Raw genomic sequence first — 18,468 nt, forward strand, 5'->3', positions numbered from 1 at the left:
AAAGGGATATGGTACAAAATTACAGTGTTAATCAAATGAATATTACGTCAGTGCTACAATTTATATCCAAATTCCAGTTCAGTTTCCTTCTTATTTTACCTAACTAAATGTTATTGATTTCTCATTTGTCAAACGACCAGTTTTCATTTTCATTCATCACTATGATTTTTCTGCTCTGAATATAAAGAGCTTAAAAGTTTTATATCCTGTGTCCCTTAGTTTCCATATTTATTTTTATATTATCTTATTTTTTTATTCTTTCTGATTTTCATTTATTTATTTTTATATTTTTTAACAAAAACAGATATTATTGTGGTGGACAGATGAATATGTTTAAAAAACTTACATATGCACACAGTTAATTATTTGCTGTTTTCTTAAAATTAAAACTGTAAGTATACTATTTATTTTTTACATATATTTACACAATGCTGCACATTCTTTAGGTATATTCCAATTTTAAGTATGTCATTTAACTTCCTCTTGGAACCATCATGACTAATTTTAAAGTAGAAACTGTTATTGGATGCCCACAATACTATGTTTTAATTTGCAGTAACCATTTCAAGCAAAATATTTACCATTTATTTTATTTTGCATATTATTATTTAAAGCCATCCTTTTTTGCCTAATAAATGTTCACATTTTGCGTAATTTAAAACAATTTTTAGAATCATTTATAATTTTATTTTACTAAACTGTCTCCTAATATGTTTTTGTCTACAAGTAATTTGTTTAACATTTGTTTGTCTGTAAGTAATTTCTTTAATATTTACTATAAATGCTATTGTTTTCAATTCAATCACATAGTCCGTGGTGTAATTCATTTCAGTTTTATATTTTTATATCTTTGTATTATTCAGATTATGCCTAAGATTCAGATTATTTAAACCTGCTAACATAGTAGCACTCCCTAGAACTTTGTATAAAATGCAATTACAGTTGTAATTCAATATTTTTCTGTGGTGATTAAATAGCTGAAGAAGCAATGTGTGTGATTCTGTAAAAACACACACAACAATGTTCTTTATCTTGGTCAGTAGAGCCAGTGAAAGCTGGGAGTAGGAATTATAAATTGAGAAAATTAATATACTTACGCTTTCTTAGCATTATTATTGTTACTTACTGAAGTTGCTCTAAAGATATAATTTGAGTTCCAGAATTTGTGTGGTTAGTGATGTTCTTGCACTGCATTTCCTTTGTCTGATGCAGTTGTGAGCACTGAGATTGAAATCTGAGAAAGAAGTCTGTTAGGGACATTAAACATGCAGGTCTCATTGCACAATGAATGATCAGAAAAACTATTATCATTGTTTATGTTTCACATAAAAAGTGTTGAAGAAATTTACTAGAAAATAAATTAGTACTGAGTACATTATAAGTTTTTCAAATAATTAAAACTTAATACTTAAAAATTAACTTTTTAAAAAATTTAAGTCTTACATTCTTGTGAGAACAATGAATGACATACTTCCTTCAATATTTATCATTTTTTATGAAAAATTGGTTTATTCAGGAAAACTATAAGTACTGAAATTTAAAACTTCAGTAGAGAATGTGGACACCATATTAAATATAACTGAACAAAGACTTCTCTATTTATTATTTAATCAGATATTTATTCATATAGATTGAAATTTTCAAAAAATATAATTCCTTGAACAATGATTATAAATCTCCATATACTCATTTCAAGTGAACAAACATAGCAAATAGACAGGACACTGTAAAAGATAAATTAGTGAAAAATGGATACAGTAAAAGTATCAAATTTTATTTTTCCTAAAATGTCAATTTTCATTTCTACTAAAACTATTTATGATTAATTGAGAGTTTGTAACTGATAGTGCTTCACATTCAATAATTAAAAGAGTACCATGTAAATATAACATGCTTTTCCAAAATAACAAAAAAAAAACATCATTTATAAATATGTGAAAAATCAAGCTTGTTTTCAAAACTGTTCTTTGTCTTCTGTTTTAGAGATGAACTGACTGAAAATAAAACCTGTCAAGTACAATTTTAGAATCACAGGAAAGGCAGAGAAGTGGGTAAGGTTTTGGCCTAGAGGACCGTAATGGATGGGTGTACTGGTGACCTTTGTCTGTCATTATCTGTAAGACTTTGAACAAGTTACTTTAATACGTGCTCCTCAAATTCTTCAAGTGCAGAAAAACAGTACCTACCATACGGGGATAACCCTAACAAGATTAAATCTTTCAGCACTTGTGAGGCCCTTAAATTTGTGCTTGGAATAAGGTAAGATCTAGGCTAACACAGTTTCTTGTCAGGGAACTTAGAGCTTTAAAACAGCCAACATGGCACTGGGTCATTTATGTTTCATTGTAATGTGGAATTGGTTTAATTCACCTCAGTAGAGCTGGGAAGTTCATCAGTGCACATAATCTACACAACCAAGTAAATAAAAATATCTTAGTATATTGTCTACCCCATGATCTTCTTTCCTGAATGGGTATGTCTAAGAGAAAAACTTGAATTTTATACTGGATCATTTGGCTGAAGGAACAGAAATACTTTTTCTCATATGTGATGAACAATATATGCTTGAAACATCTTGCATCCTGTGCGTCGTACTGGACAGTGTTCAGTTCCTACACAGAAGCTGTAGGCCATTGCAAAGCACATTTTGAGGAAGGAAAATTGTAAGAAAATTAATATAAAACAATTTTATTTAGCTTCTTTATTTTTTTGTCTACTGTTGCTCTTAGTAAACAAAGCTTCTGGCCCATTCCATACTACCATGTAGAAAGAAGTTTCTTGCTTGGTCAATGTACCAGGAACTGGTGAAAGAGTTTCAGTGACAGCATTTACCAGTCTTGGGGAATGTTTATATTTGACTCTGATGCAAAATTTTGTGCCTCATTCACTGTTCCACATCACTGTTAATCAAAAATTTAGTTTGCTTGACAGAGTCGAATGCTTCTCCAATATTCTTGGTCTCTTGTTTATCCACCAGGCTGTAAAAATGTAGACATATCTGCTATGATTTGTTCACATCTTATATATTAGTTAAAAACCTTTAGATAATTAACTTAAAAGATGGAAAGATTTACTTTTGTGCAGGTTTTAGACTTTTAATTTCATGGTTCATTGGCTCTCATGCTTTTGGATTTGTGGCAACAAAGAATGTTAAGTTTGGAACTTTACAGAGATAGTCAAGGCATGGTTGGACTCAAAAGAAAGGAAAAAGAAAGAACTGAGATCCTAGTTTTCAACCATGATATATTATCCATGACTTAAAACCATCCTAAAGCTTCCATCCATCCCAATAGCATCAAATACTGGGAAACAAGACTCTGGTGTGTGAGGACATTCCATACCATCGGGTTACTTTCTAGGTTCAAGCTGCACCTCTTGAGAAAGTTCTCCTGGGGAAATCTTAAAACATTAACACAGTGAAACACTTTTTCTCTGTCTCTGTTATGGCTAGCAACTGACTCATTGAAACTCCTCTAGATCTGTCTTCTGATTGGAAAGAAAGGTATTTCCTAACCCTTAAGGTTGTTTTCTATAAGCTTCATTATTAAGTTAAGTATTCATTATCCTATAAATGTCACACTACATATACAGAGTTTTCAACTGAGCTCTTTAAGGATCTTGACTTCCATGTGAGGCAATATCTGGCTTGTAAAATAGGTAACATTTCATAGCATCTCTCTAGCCAAAGATATCTTCAAAAATACACATCAAATACACATTCTTTTGTGCCATTAGGAACAGTTCAAGTTTTTCTTGAAAATATGAGAAGTTATCAGATTTGCTATGCTCTCAATGCCCCTATCTTCCCATATCAGCTCTGTCAAATTGGAAGAGGATTTCACCAGCTTCTGCCTATCAGCAAGTAGCTCTTGTTGTTGGGCTGTGTCTGAAGATGACCACCTGGGCCAGGTAAGATTGCTTACCTGGGCACATGTAATTCATGTCACCTTCACATGCTAAATATATTCACCTCCTATTGAAGTTCTAAAAAGTCTTATCCATTAAACAGGTTACAATTCTAGAATCTCATTATATATGCTATTATGGATTACAAAAATGGTGGTCAACTTAACATCAGCCAGATTATATCAGCATGGTACTGAGCATAGATGTCCCACCTGAGGAAAGTTGCCAGCATAAATAGAGACATGGAGAAGGAGAAGCAGGAAGCATTGAGGTATGTTGGTACATTGAGACATTTTAGGTTCTCCAACATGCTGCTGTTTCGGCCATTAGTTCTCCTGGAGAAGCTCTGGTCCTCACATCAGCATTGCTTCCAGTCTCCAGAGAGGAAGACATGTGCTGCTTAATTTCTAGGATGAATTCATCACAATGGCTTCCTGGCATGTACTCAACTGTGCTTATCATCAGAGGAGCTTGGGGCCTCTGTGATGCTGACGATGGCTGTGGTGCTTTTCAGGACAGCCCTGGTCTTTGTTGTGGGTGTGCCTTCTTGGCTCCAGCGTAGAACCCTCATCCCACCAGCACAGCTCCTTCACCCTGCTGGCATAGACTTTCTAGCTTCTACTGATAAACTTTGGGCTTTCCCAGCAAGGATCCTTAAGAGAGACTGGAGTGAGTCCTTTTTGTGGGGTTTTAGACCTCCAGTTGGACTCATGGGAAGCATTGGCATGAGATCTGGGTCTTCATCTGGACTCATGTGGGACATTGCTGTGGGATTCAGGCCTTTGGCTAAATATTCTATGTCTTTAGTGTTGTGGATAATTTTCTGCATTTTCTTGTGTTAACTCTGGGTGACCATCATAAAAATAATATTATAAACTCCATATTCTGATTCTAATTGTTCTCCTCACAGCCCCTGACTAAAACATATACTAACATTTATGTGTGTCTTCAGTAGAATTTTCCTCAACAAAGACCAGTGAGTTTAAGAGGAAACCTACTCACTATCATTTATGCATGTAGACATAATATAAAATCGACAGCCCTCAGAGGCTGTCAGTTAATTCCTCCCTAACAGTGGATGGGCTGTTGTCTTAATTATCTTAATTGCTGAGACAAAACACCCAGCACCCACAAATTGAATGCGAAAGACTTACTTAGGTCACAGTTTGTACAGATGGTTGTCCATAGTTGATTGACTGGCTCCAAGGAAGGTAGCTTCACAGAAAATAGGGCACCCACAAGTTAGTAAAACCAGCAAGGGAGACAGACAGCCTCTTTCTGCCTCTTCTATTGTATTCAGGCTATCAGAATTAGGGCGGTGCCAAACTAATAAGTGGGCTCATCCAGCAATCACCCTCACTTAATCCCAGCACCCTTAATGCTAGTTTGCACCATGCATCAATCACGCCCACTAGATTCAGCCACAACCAAAATAACCTGACCTATAACTGCATGCATATTACCTTGGTTACTTTTTTTCTCATTGGTGAGACAAAATTTTTGACACTCAATTTAAGGAAGGAAAGCTTTATTTAGCTTACACTGTTTTGAGGTTTCAGTCCACACTCTGCTAACTCTGAGGCAGGGTGGCATGGCTGAGGGCAGTGCTTCTCAGCGGCTGCAAACCACAAGAGCCTAAAGGACAAGTGGGAAAAGCACACCTCCTTCCCTCCGCTGGCCTCAAGCCACCAATTGCAGCGCTAGACAATGAACCAATCACAAATGCCATACTCAGCCTTCCTAGAAAGGCAGCCCCACAAGACCACCTGAGGCTTTGGGAGGATGTTTAAACAAACTACAGGGCTTTAAGGGACACCTAGACACAAAGCGCAACAGAGGTGAATACAGAAATGACTAGTCCTTAATATTTCAGAAATTCTGTGGGGAAGTGTAAAAACCCTCTTCCTGAGAAATCAGTTGCACGTGTAAAACCCCTCCACTCTCTTTTAAATTTTGTCTCACCATGCTGTTCTCAGCAGGAAAAGTAGTGGGAGGAACCATCTATTCCCTGTGAATTTCAGTAGAGCCCCTCTCATTCATCTGCATGGAAGCAGCTATTACAAGTCTGTAAAAGCTGACAGTGATTGTCTCCATCACTCTTCACTCCAATATTCTTTCTTCCTGCAGGCATTTTCCATGAAGTGAAGGGTGAGATGTAGAGACATGGAATTGCAAAGAACTGGCTTATCATAGGGATGCATCCTCTTGTCACTTTAACAATCCCTAGGCACAAAGTCTTTAGGAATGGACACATAACATTTTATAAAGTCATCTCTAGGTCCGTCTTCCCATGAGAGAAGTTCCGCTAAGCCTGCTGGTAGGGACTATACATAAAATCACCTCCAAGTGTTTATCTGTTGAATTTTGAATCAGAGTATTGTTTCATAGCACACATCCTGCTATATTATTTATGCTAAATAATAAACTGACAAAAACTACACTTGCAGGAAAACAAATGAACTTTTAAAGAAATGCGATCTAAAGTCATAAACTAATCTGACATTAGTTTCCAATAGAATAATCTCCCAAATTGCCGAAACTGTAGTATAAAGTTAATCTTCCAGGTGGGTGGGCAGATAAAAATGAAAATAGAATAATTTCTACTAGTATAACTCTTATTAATGCTTCAACCCGACATATCAAGTTGAAAATTTATTCTTTATTATGTAGTGTGTGCTATTCAAAATCATTCAGTGAATCTCTCAGTTATTAATTGCACACGGGATTTGTTTTTGTGCTATGATAGCTCTTCTGGAAATGAAGTTATCACACAGGCTATGGGTAAATTTACAAGGTGCTAATGAGCTTTCTTCAAACACCACAAATTATTTAAGTAACTTAATGCTGTTGTTATTTTTACAGTGTCAGAGAAGTTTTCACATTAATATGAGGCAGCAACATAATTTATTTCTCTGTTTTCAAACTTCTAAGTATAAATTAAAAACATAAGCATAATGTCAAAAAGAATGACATTAATTTATTTCTTTCAAATGCTTATATTTTAAAAACTGTTTTTCCGGGGAAATCATATATATAATATGACTGATTTTGATCCTTAGCAATCTAAAATTTTATTATACTTTGGAGAGAGGAAATTGTAATGAGATATTCATACATTTAAATAGAATGTTTATTTTCTACAGAATTTAACTTTATGCACTGTATTTAAATGTTATTCACATTTATCTTTATGCTAAGAATCTCTCTGTGATAACTGTTTCATTCTATCCTACATGAGGGGCAATTTGATTCTTATCTTAGGAAAAAGTAAACATTAGAGTGCCATGAGTTTTCTATTGTTTTGTGTGAACATGGAAATGGAAATCTCAGTCTTATCTGTGAGAGGTTTGGCTAAGGGAACTAGAAAAAGACACGGAATTGAGAAGGAAAAATAAGACATAGACGTTAACACTCACTTAGGTCTAGCACTAGCTTTAGGCTCTCGAAGCTGTGGAGGATTTATCCGTATGGTTCCAGAGGTAACCAGTGAAAAAATGACAGTGGGGAAGAGACTGACAAGACCTCAAGTTCTCATCATCCCATCTCGTGAAGCTGGAATTCAGTATGACTTTAAAACCTGTGCACACAATTCCCATCCAGAAAAAAAAAAAAAAAAAAAAAATGAAATTGTTTCTACTTAATATATTCTGGGCTGAAATTCCTGTGTTGAAATTCTGATGTGAGGTTCTCCCTGCAGGGCAACATATTTAATTTTTTGGAAATAAGACCATAGGCTTTGCCAAATTTGGGATTGCATGCCAGGCTCAATGCTTAATGGCTTTTGGATCTTCAGCAGTTTCTTCATGACCACCAAACCTCAAACTCCTAGCTGATACGTTGCAGATAATAAGGCAAATCTATTAACATGGTTTCTAGTTTCAAATAAGTTAACAAAGGTTAAGTGCTCAGGTGAGAGTGTGATACAAATTACTGTTTTGCTGAATTTTAACAGTTAATTAATTTTGCTGCATCATATGTGTTTTATTTATTATGATATTGGCTAAGTCTTAGTAGTCTGTTTTTTCTGGAACAAAAATATCTGAAAATTTGTAAGAGACTTTTACTGAGATGTAGAAGCTGAGAAAGCCAAGAGAGAGGAGCTGTATCTGATGAGGGTCACATTGCTGGATCCTCGCTGGCAGGAAAAGAAGAGCAAGAGAACACAACCAGGAGAGAGAGAGAGAGAGAGAGAGAGAGAGAGAGAGAGAGAGAGAGAGAGAGCGAAGAGAGCGGGACTTGTCCTTAGATTAGGGCTGATATCTCTTGATCTAGTTTCCTCTAGAGCCCCTCCTTCCAAGTACTGCTTCACTGAGAATTAAGTCTCCAGCATTTGAACATCAGCAGGCACATTCAAATTGCACCTTGCCATTCTTAGGTCTATGCTTACTAGCATCAGATGTGGAAGGTTACAAATGTCTCTCTACACACCGGACACCTGAAGAATCCAGCTGAAGGCCTGGATCTCATGGCAGTGTCCTCCATATGTCCAGCCAGATTGCTAGAGCTCAAGACAATGTCTCATGCAAGTTTGTATTAGGAGGTCAGCAAATCCGGGGCAGAAGGATGAAGGGTCTGTGCCAACAAACCTAGGGATGGTGCTGGAGGCTAAAGAATCTGTATCAGAACCCTCATAGCAAAGGCAAAAACCAGAGTTCCCTCTAAGAGAAGAGGAGTTATCCTGTGGACAGCAAGGACATGAGCTCCTCCCACAAGAACAGCTGAGTACATATCAAGAAACTCACTAAAGTAAAGCTTCTCCTGGGAAATCAGCAGGGAAGCTTTCATCCATTCTCCTTTTATGTTGTTCCCCCAGAAATCCTCAAGGTGGGACTTCCATGCCCAGAACTATGCTGATGCAGATGAGCTGGTCTGTTCTCCTTCATGTTGGCCATTAATTAATCCAACAAATCATTTGACTCTTCAATTCATATGCTTTCCACTTGAAAACTACATTCATTCCAAGAACTGCAAAGCTACTAGTGTGTTCCAAGATCAACCCAAAGGCCAACTACCAAAGTCTCATGTGAATTCGATATAGATGATATTTAAGGCACAATTCAGCCCATGGAATACTTCCTCTCACTGTAAGCCTGTGAAAATGGGAAGTTACATACTTTCCAATAAAACAGAGGGACAAGCTGTCCCTCTGCACCACTGCATTTTAAAACACAGGCATAGAGAATGAGAAATAGGAAAATGATTTCAATTAAATCTAAGAGTCAGCCTGGACACATCATTAATTTTAAGCTCCAGAGTATTCTCCTTTGACTGCATATTACACATCCTGGGTTACACTGGAGTCCTCATGCCCTCAGACAGCTCTGTTTTTATGTCTTGCTGGATGTAATCTACACAGCAGCCCTCCTAGGCTATAGTTTTGTGCTTTCAGACTTCCCAGCAAAAAGTAGTTTGCCCATACCTTTGGGGGTTCAGTGATCTTGAGTGCCTCTCCACTCTTCTGGTCCTCTAAAGCATGTCACAGTGCAGATTCTGCTGTGGGTATCCTTATCTCCTAAGGCTTCACTCTGGCATAGTGGAAGAACACTTTAGTAGTTCTGCCCCTGGACATGTCTCTGCCTAGGCCTTCCACGCCATTTGTAATGTGCCTTAAAATCTAGATGGAGACTCCATTGGGCCCATTGCTCATGTACTCTGCAGAACTAACACCATGTGGATATCAAGAAGCTTTGTCTTACATGCCCTGAAGTAGCATGAGCCATGCCCATGCCTGTGTGAGTCATGGCTTGTCTCACACAAAGTACAGAGATGTGAGACAGGAAGTAAATGTTGAGACTCCACAGCAACCTTTCTGACCCTAAGGTCATAGTTTGCCTTGATATCTCGGAAAATGACTTCCGAGTTATCTCCCATTGTCTTGATGAGGACCACTTGGCTGCTTCCATCGGTACTATTCTCTTCAATAAATAAATGGTCACTTGGGTACACACTACAGATGTCATTTTATTACTTTTATAACTTCTTTACTAAATATTCTAAATTTTCCATTCAGCTTCATTTTTCTTGTACAGCATATCTTTAAAATCATTCACATTTTCTCCCCTATTACATGGATTTACATGTAACCACCTGCTTTCTTCTATGTTTTGCTCAGACATAGCTTGCACCTGACAGCCTCCTTCATTACTCTTAAATTCTACCTTCCATGGAGACCTAGAAAACAGGCAAAACTCTTCCAAGTTCTTAGAAACTATATAACCAATGTTTTTAGTTTCTTCTTCTCTACTCCTTATTTTTATTTGAAACCAAATTAGAATAATCCTAATATTCATTTTTCTAGCAATGTTTTGATCATCACTCTTTACATAATCTCCAAAGAGTTCTGATTTTCCTAGAGGTCTTTTCCTTTCAGAACTCACTGTAATTGTCCTTCATAGCCCAATCATGGAAAATGAATTTCTGTCTCCTTGTAAACTACTCTTCCAAATCTTGTTAGACTACATATTACCCAATTCCAAAGCCAATTTCATATTTTCAGGTATTTTTAAAAAAATAATGTACCACTTCCTCACAGCAGTTATCTATGCCAGTCTGTTTTATGTTGGTTTCACAGAATTTCAGAGATGTGGTAGTTTATAAAGAAGAATGCTTGAGTCACAGCTCTATAAAACGGAAAGTCCAAGATAAAGGAGCATTGAACAATGAGCATTTTGCTGAGTCATTCTGTGGTGGTAGGTAAAAGGCTAATACAGCAAACACAAGTGAGAGGGAAGGGGGGATGTTTTGTAGCAGAAAATGCCCCCCAGCCAGTCTGTTAGTTGCCAAGCTAACAATTCCTGTTACAGTTCCTGTTACTTCTGATTCTTAAGCATTCAGGTCACTGTGATGCATATTGTAAGAGCAAATTCCCTATTGACTAACCATTCTGCCTCTGAACTGCCTGCTTGCTTTATCCTGAATAAGCCCTAGACCACCAGAGGTCAGTCCTGATATTCTGGGAATGATCCTGATCAGTGCCCATCTACATAAACAAATCTGCATCCAAACCCTCAGTGTCATTTTGGAGTTTCCTTTTGCAGTCAATGTCTGGTCTAGATATAGTGTGCTCCCCAAAATGCTCATGTGGTTAGAGGCGGAGTTTTGGGAAGGAGATTGGATTATGGGGAATCTACGCTCCTCCATGGGTTGATCTACCCATAAATTCAGAGCTGACTGTGCTGTTAGGAAGTAGGACTTCAGGAGAGCCAGGTCACCAGGGAGGGACTCGGAAGGCTCCTTCTCCCTGCCTAGCTCTTCCCTTCTCTGTCTGCCTCCTGGTCCCTATGATAGGAACAGATTTATTCTCTACCCAAGCCCCACATGCTGTTGTTTCTGCCTTCACACCAGCCTTCTGTGGACTGAAACTGTAAGAGGAATAATCCTCTCATCTTTTGAGGTGTAAGTATTGATATTATGGCCCAGAAATGAGAAAGCAACCAAGACAGGAGCCAAACTCCTCATTTTATGGTGGGATCACTTCCCTGATAACTGATGAATCCAGCAGGAACAGTTTTTATCCATTCAAGCTAAGCCTGTTAAAGGTCCCATTTCCCAACACTATTTCTTTGTGAATTAAATACACACAGCAAATAAATAAATACACCCGAACTTTGAAGGGATATATTCAAAACACAAGAAATAATAGCAATAAAACAGTAATTTAAAACAATTGAGATACTGTATCAATATGATAGTGCACACTTGTACAAATTTCTCAGTATTTTTATATTGATTTGATCTGAATAATCCTAGACAAGGGTCAGTAAAACAATGTTCAGAGTAAGCAGATTAAAGCATTACAAGTGTGAAAAATAACTTTAAATCTTATCTATAGTTAATGATTTAAAATGAGTTCTAATCCATAAAACTTGTCAAGGTCAGCTAATGTACATATAGGCCAAAACTATTGTTATTTTCTACCTTAAATTGTCATTTTAAAGTCTCTAAAATCACAGTTTTGTTATACATAAGTAAGATAAATCCAGGTCACGTTTGGAGATGTTGAGTGCACTAATTGGCTTCTGATTTTAAAACCACATTGGTAAGCATATGTGCCTCGTGTTCTTAGTAAGGGTTTTGGACCCGTACCACCAAGTAGCACTTTACTTTGCTATCTCTGCTCTGCAAACAGATGGAAAATTCCTAACTGATTTTCAAAAAGTGCATTTCTTTCAGACACATTTCAAGTAGTAAGTATCCAGAAGTTTGGGACAGATAAGCATGTAATTTTATGTAAGAATGGAAATATATAGAGTGTCTAAGGCTCAAGTAGTTCCTGGATAGATGATATTTTTCTGTAGTGTTTTTACTCTCAAATTCTTGGGGCTTCTTATTTTAGTCTGGACTTAATGGGTCAGTCATAGGCCAACTCTAGGCAATGATAGAATTACCTAGCTCAGATTAGTTAACATTTGGTAGATGTGAAATTCACCTAAATATATGTTTCAAATTTCAAAAGGAAGATTTGGATTTCTTTAAAATGTATATTTTTTAAATAAAAGGACAAGCAACTGTTAAATTGAAAGGTTAGCATATAAAATTTGTACTTCATTTTAAAAAGAAAAAAAATACAGCTTTGTGAATAAAGAATTGAAAGTTCACATTGGTAAGATACAGAAAGATTTACTGGGACAATTAAGAATGCTACTTCAACTTTATATGCTAAGCAAAATCTTTATATGTCTTGTTGCCTCTATTCATTTTTAGCTTCAATAATCTTTATTGATAAGAAAGAACAGTTCCTTCTTAAAGTACTTTTTCACATTATCAAAGAGCTTAAAGATTAACTTAAAGTTATTCCTCTATAAGTTCAAAAAGAAAGCTAGGAAATTTAAAGAAGTTTCTAAATGATGAAAGGTAATAGCAAAATAATTTTTCCCCCCAGATCTTACTAGGAATAAATGTTGTTTCTACTATTCACAAACTTGATTTTATGGATTTCTCTAAATAAAAAAACAATTATATTCTAATATTAAACCCATCTAATATATTAATTTCTTCAAAAGAGCATAAAGCAAAATCATGTTCTACTCTGGACTTCTATTTTCTAAAGATTATTGTTTGAAATCATGAGAGTAATAGTAAATTATTCAGGAGATTTCAGTGAAACATATACAGAACTTCATGTAGAAGTATGTATCCCACATATACACAAAACCATTAAATATACATTTTAATATTTTGAAAAACTATATAAATAAAACCAAAATTTTGTGAGAAAACCATAAGAAACTGGGAAAGAAGTTTTGATATGACTAAGATATAAGTAGTAATAGTGTTTATTTAAGGTGTATTAATGAGGATTTTTGGCACGTGAAGAACATTTTATTTTGGAATAAAACTCTGGCTAGGATAGAGATGGAAGGAAGGAACTAAACATAGTGAACCTCCCGGTGAGGTGTGGCCCTGTTTTCTTATTTCTAATTTCAGATTCTTTGCATTCAGATACTAGCTTCTAGTATCTAAACTGTTTTCCAATCCTCATACACTATAATGCCTATGATTGCTTTTAGCCTATGTGTCAGTTATGTTGTCACTCCTTTCAGAGAAAGTTTAAATTCAATATAATATGTAAATAATATTTTCACATATATAAAACATGCAGAGAATGTAAAGTATTTCTAATATTAACAAAAGTAAAACAAATGAATCATCCCTTACAATGCTACAAAATACTATTCCTCTTTATCCAAACATGTGTAAATCCTGAACTTGTGTATTGTTTTATCTTTTTATATTTCTTTGTATTTTACTACCTACAGATGAACACTGAAAGACTGTGAAAAATTTAAAACATTTAATGACCACAAGAATGTATTCTAAATTTAATATTATGTAAAACAAAAGTGAGTTGGTGAAAAACCAGAGAACATATGCAATACATACTATATAAATTTTTGCCTTTATATAAAAATAAACATTTTATTATTCCTATGCCTCTATCAGTTTCTCCTAATGTGCCTTGTTAAACAATATTTAATATTCAACAAAATGCCTCGTTTCTAGTAATAATAGCTAGTCTTATCAACCTTATTATCTGACCTCTTGACAACCAATGCCTTGCAAATTACTGTTTTTATTTTCTATCTGTCCGAAAGAACAATAATTTCTTCCTTATCTCCTGGCACCTGCCATTTACAACTAACATAGGAAGGCCTTGTTTACCAAGATGCAAGATGGTATTTCTTAGGTTTTGATTTTGTTTTTACTGTTGATGTATTTTAGTACCAGCCGTTCAGTTTCTGTTTTGCTGCTGTGTATAAGTGTGAAGAAATGCATATAGATATTTAAGTATTTTTCACCCAAGTCTTTCCATCATGTAGTGAAATATAGAGAATAACTGTTCCTTTCCTCTGGTTACATTTTACCTAAGACTTTCATTCTCCGCTACATATAAAGTGAAATTATTTCTGTATTAATTTCTTTATTGCTTTAGCTCCAAGATCTTCATAAAACATAAGACACCTTTTAGGTATTACTTGATAAAAGTTGCTGCTATTTTTCCTGTGTTTTTGTCACAAAAGTTAAACATTTTACATTTCTTTATTTTAGAAGCATATCTTCTTTTGAGAATAAAACAATTACATTAATTTCACATTCTAAAAATAACTAGGAAGCAATAATAGCTCAAAAAGAGCATTGTGAAATGTTTAATACTAAAAGCCTGGGAGAAGGTTCCCATCAGAAGTAAGTTATACAAGCCAGTGTAACACCTCACACTGGAAAAGTTCCCTTCTCTCATGGGAACAGAAACAAGCAAAACAAGACTGGCGTCTTGAGGACTGTAATGAAGAACACTGAAACCATCAAAGCACTCTGGGCCATCAGCACAGAGCCTGCGGCGGGTCAGAGGCACAGACCCTCGGGTGCTGCACCTGCTGGAGCTGTGCCATTGCAGCTCATGTAGGGGAGGGCAGGGTTCTTCCTCTCCATGCACATTGGTAGGTTTTGAGGTACAGTGATAGAGAGTCCAGTCCACCCAGAGAAAATTCACTCCCAGTATTAAAGAATAAAATTAGGAGTAAGAATGTTCCGGCTGTGCCAGTAGAAATGGAGATATTCTTAATGTATTCACTTATGTTTCAAAAAGAGAACAATAACCAGGTATGATGGCTCACACCTGTAATCCCAGCACTGGGGAGGCTGAGGTAAGAGAATTCCTATTAGCTCAGGGCCAGGCTGGTCTAAAGAGCAATACATTGTCTCAAAACAAAGCATTAGAAATAGACCTTATTAGTTTATTTTGAAAATAAAATGTTAATGAATATTTTACTAAGGGAAATAGTTATACTTTATAATAACCAGTTATTGTTGTGAAATATATTTAGTGCCAGAAAGACCCCAGTTAGAATATTTTACAGCCTTACTAATCATCCTGAAATTAGACATAAATACGCATACATGTGCATACGTACACACATGTGCACACACACACACATACACATACATACATGGTGTCATTTTTTAGAACATGTAAAAGAAAAATATTTTTTCTATTTCAAGCTTTATTTTTTTCTTTGTCTTGAATATTTCTGTTTATAATTCATTTATACCTTCTAGACGCAGGAATTATTATACAAATGCTTATTTGAAACAGGCAAAGTTCAGAACATTATACCAGTAAAGCTATAAAGAACTATATTTGCTTTTACCATGAGTCTTCATAAGAATATGACCCTCACCTTTATAAACAATAAATAAAGCTAAACAGATTCATTGAAACAACACACATGCATATACATATATAGCAGTGTAAATTAAATTATAGAATAAATGTGATGCATGTTTTAAAGAAATATGCTAGACTTAAAAGTAATATTGTTTAAAAATAAAATTGTAAAATTTTACATGAAATAAAATCTTCTGTATTATTGACTTATTGTCAAAGATGTAATTATAGAATTCAAAGTATATGTGTAATAATTTCAGTGGTTTTCAAACCGTACTTCTGGACATTTGTCAATACTCTCTTGCCCCTCTGTAAAAATATTCAATATTTGCTGACATTTATTAAAGATCAAATAATATAAATGTTTTATAATAACAGAAAAATTTCATGGGGTGCTCCAAATTAAAAAAAATAAGGTAGAAGAAATTATTGGGGAGCTGACCAGTATTCCCAGCTGCCTGCATGAGGGGTACAGTGAAAGGATGAAATAATAAAGAGAAATTAATAATGCTTGATGGAGTGCTGGGACATCAATGCCTCAGAATAGACAGAGACCAAGATTCTCCAAACCAACCACTATTTATTGGATGTGTGTAATGTAAGAGGGTTAGCAGGAAGATTCAGAAGTCAGTGGCTCAACAGGCCATGAATAATCCTGCGATGATTCAAGATGGTAGAGATGATTTTATGCTAAAAAGGATCTTGCCTTGGAGTGTTATTTTTCATCTTAGTACTCTCAGTTTAGTCTTAGTGGGTGAGAGAGGGTGGTGTATCCCAGAAGAGTTAATAGGAATTTTCACAAGGGTGATAACATACTCCAAGTCTCCATTTATCCCTTAGGGAAATATGCAAAATTAGTCATTGTGAATTTGTGGTTCACAACGTTGATGATATTCTATGGGTGTCTTTTACATTGTCAAAGACCATGCTTCTGTTTTCATACTTTAAACTTTTATCATTGACTTAAAGAATATGCATAAAAAATTAGTGCTCTGCATGAAAAACTAATAATCAAAAATGATCCTAATGGATTGAGCAAGGTGTCTAACATAGATTGTTTATATTTAAAAAGAATATATGCATACCTTTGCTAATATAGGATAATTTCTATTATGAAACATTCAAGGAAACAAATCCATGTGGTTTAAAATTAAAATAACACTTAGAAACTCTAAAGACTGCTTGAAAATGCAATCTGTGCTTTTATGTATTTAATATACACAAAATACATAACCCAAGCATGAGATTCACTGATGTACAAGAACTGCTAGATACAGAGATATTCATTTGAGCTAAGAATTATGTCTGACCAAATTAAGCAAGGAGAATAGAGATTAAATTGACACATCCAAATAAACTCAGAAATGATAAAGGAGAAATAGCTGCATGTAAAACTAAGGTTAGTGAGGTACAAATTTCCTAAAAACTCTAATCTGCATTTTTAAATTCAAAATAAGGAGAGTATTCATAGGCCCCTCCCCAACCAGGGAAAACACAAGACCTAGATGATTATTAAAGCTATGTTCTAAAAAGTATAGAAACTTTAATGAAAAGGCACGAGAGGGGACACAGTAAACCCCAAATATTTGAAAGATCCACATCTGCTGATAACAGTTGTGTCTGTGTTGGGCATCTAACTGAAAAACAGAACATTATTTACTGTAAGAATTTACACACAAACATATATACATGTATACCTCAAAGTTTTTAACCATGTAAAATTCTTACGATTTTATTGTTAGGGATTTGAGTGTTCACAGCTATGTGTGTGGAGGCAGGGTGCGGGAATCAGTCACTTCTGGATTCCAAGCATGTCTGTACTCTTTGCCTCATTCAGGGAAGCCAGAATCTCTTCCTACTAAAAATGAGAAATACTTTACCAAAAAAAAAAAAAAAGCAGTCAATTCCTGCATTAAAAATTTTACAAGATCATTAAGAAATTATGAACACCTAGTGACAGTAGCATATGTAAAACAAACTTTGGGATTTTATCTTATGAATGAAAAACAAAACAAATAAAATATTTAAATATTATTAAATGTATTAGCATAGAAGATAATGAAGATCATGCAAGATAGGTACATTCAGTGTATTGTGAAATCTGGTATTTCATTGTAATACAAATACAAAGATCTTTTATATTGAAGGAGACATAAATTTCTTACTGTATTCCATCAATCTTTTTACTAGTTATCATTTCAAGTGCTCAAATTAATGAGGTACCATGTGATAATTATATATATATAAACATATTTATATACATATATAGAATGTAGTATCATGTAATTAATCATAGGTAGTTAACATTTCCATCTCCTATACTTTCACTAAAAAGTTGTATTAACTTATAGGAATTGCACAGAGAGAGTACAGAGTGACTGTTCAATACATATGTGCTAATCAAATCATGATAATTAATTTTTCACCTTCAAGTTTCATGCTTCTAAGAAATTATCATGAATTGTATACAGTACCCCCGTATGTTGTATAGAAAAACTTCTAGCTTTGTGCTTGAGTACACATTATCCAAACTCCTCTACCTGGTCTGCTGTTCTTAAGCTTTGGTAATTATTATCATACATTCTGAACCACAAATCGCAATGAAGGCATGTTGAGGAAACTCAAGATAAGGAAAAAAACAAAGATCCTCATAATTATAGGTTATCTGTGACACTGTCATGGTATTCTTAGTCAGTACAGTAAAATATTCAATATAAATCTTGGCCATAAAAATGAGAAAGGATGAAAAAAAGCAATTTTTCTAAGATGATGTAATAGTCTCATGAAGAAAACCCAAAAGAATTTGTAGATACCTTATTAGAAAAAAAAAAAAAAGAAAGAAATTGGCAAAATATCTAGCTATAAGATTAATAAAGGAAAAATCAATTTTATTTCTA

Source organism: Cavia porcellus, unplaced genomic scaffold (genome assembly GCF_034190915.1).
Source record: "Cavia porcellus strain 051 isolate PalLab524CR breed Dunkin Hartley unplaced genomic scaffold, mCavPor4.1 scaffold_14, whole genome shotgun sequence".
NCBI lineage: Eukaryota > Metazoa > Chordata > Mammalia > Rodentia > Caviidae > Cavia > Cavia porcellus.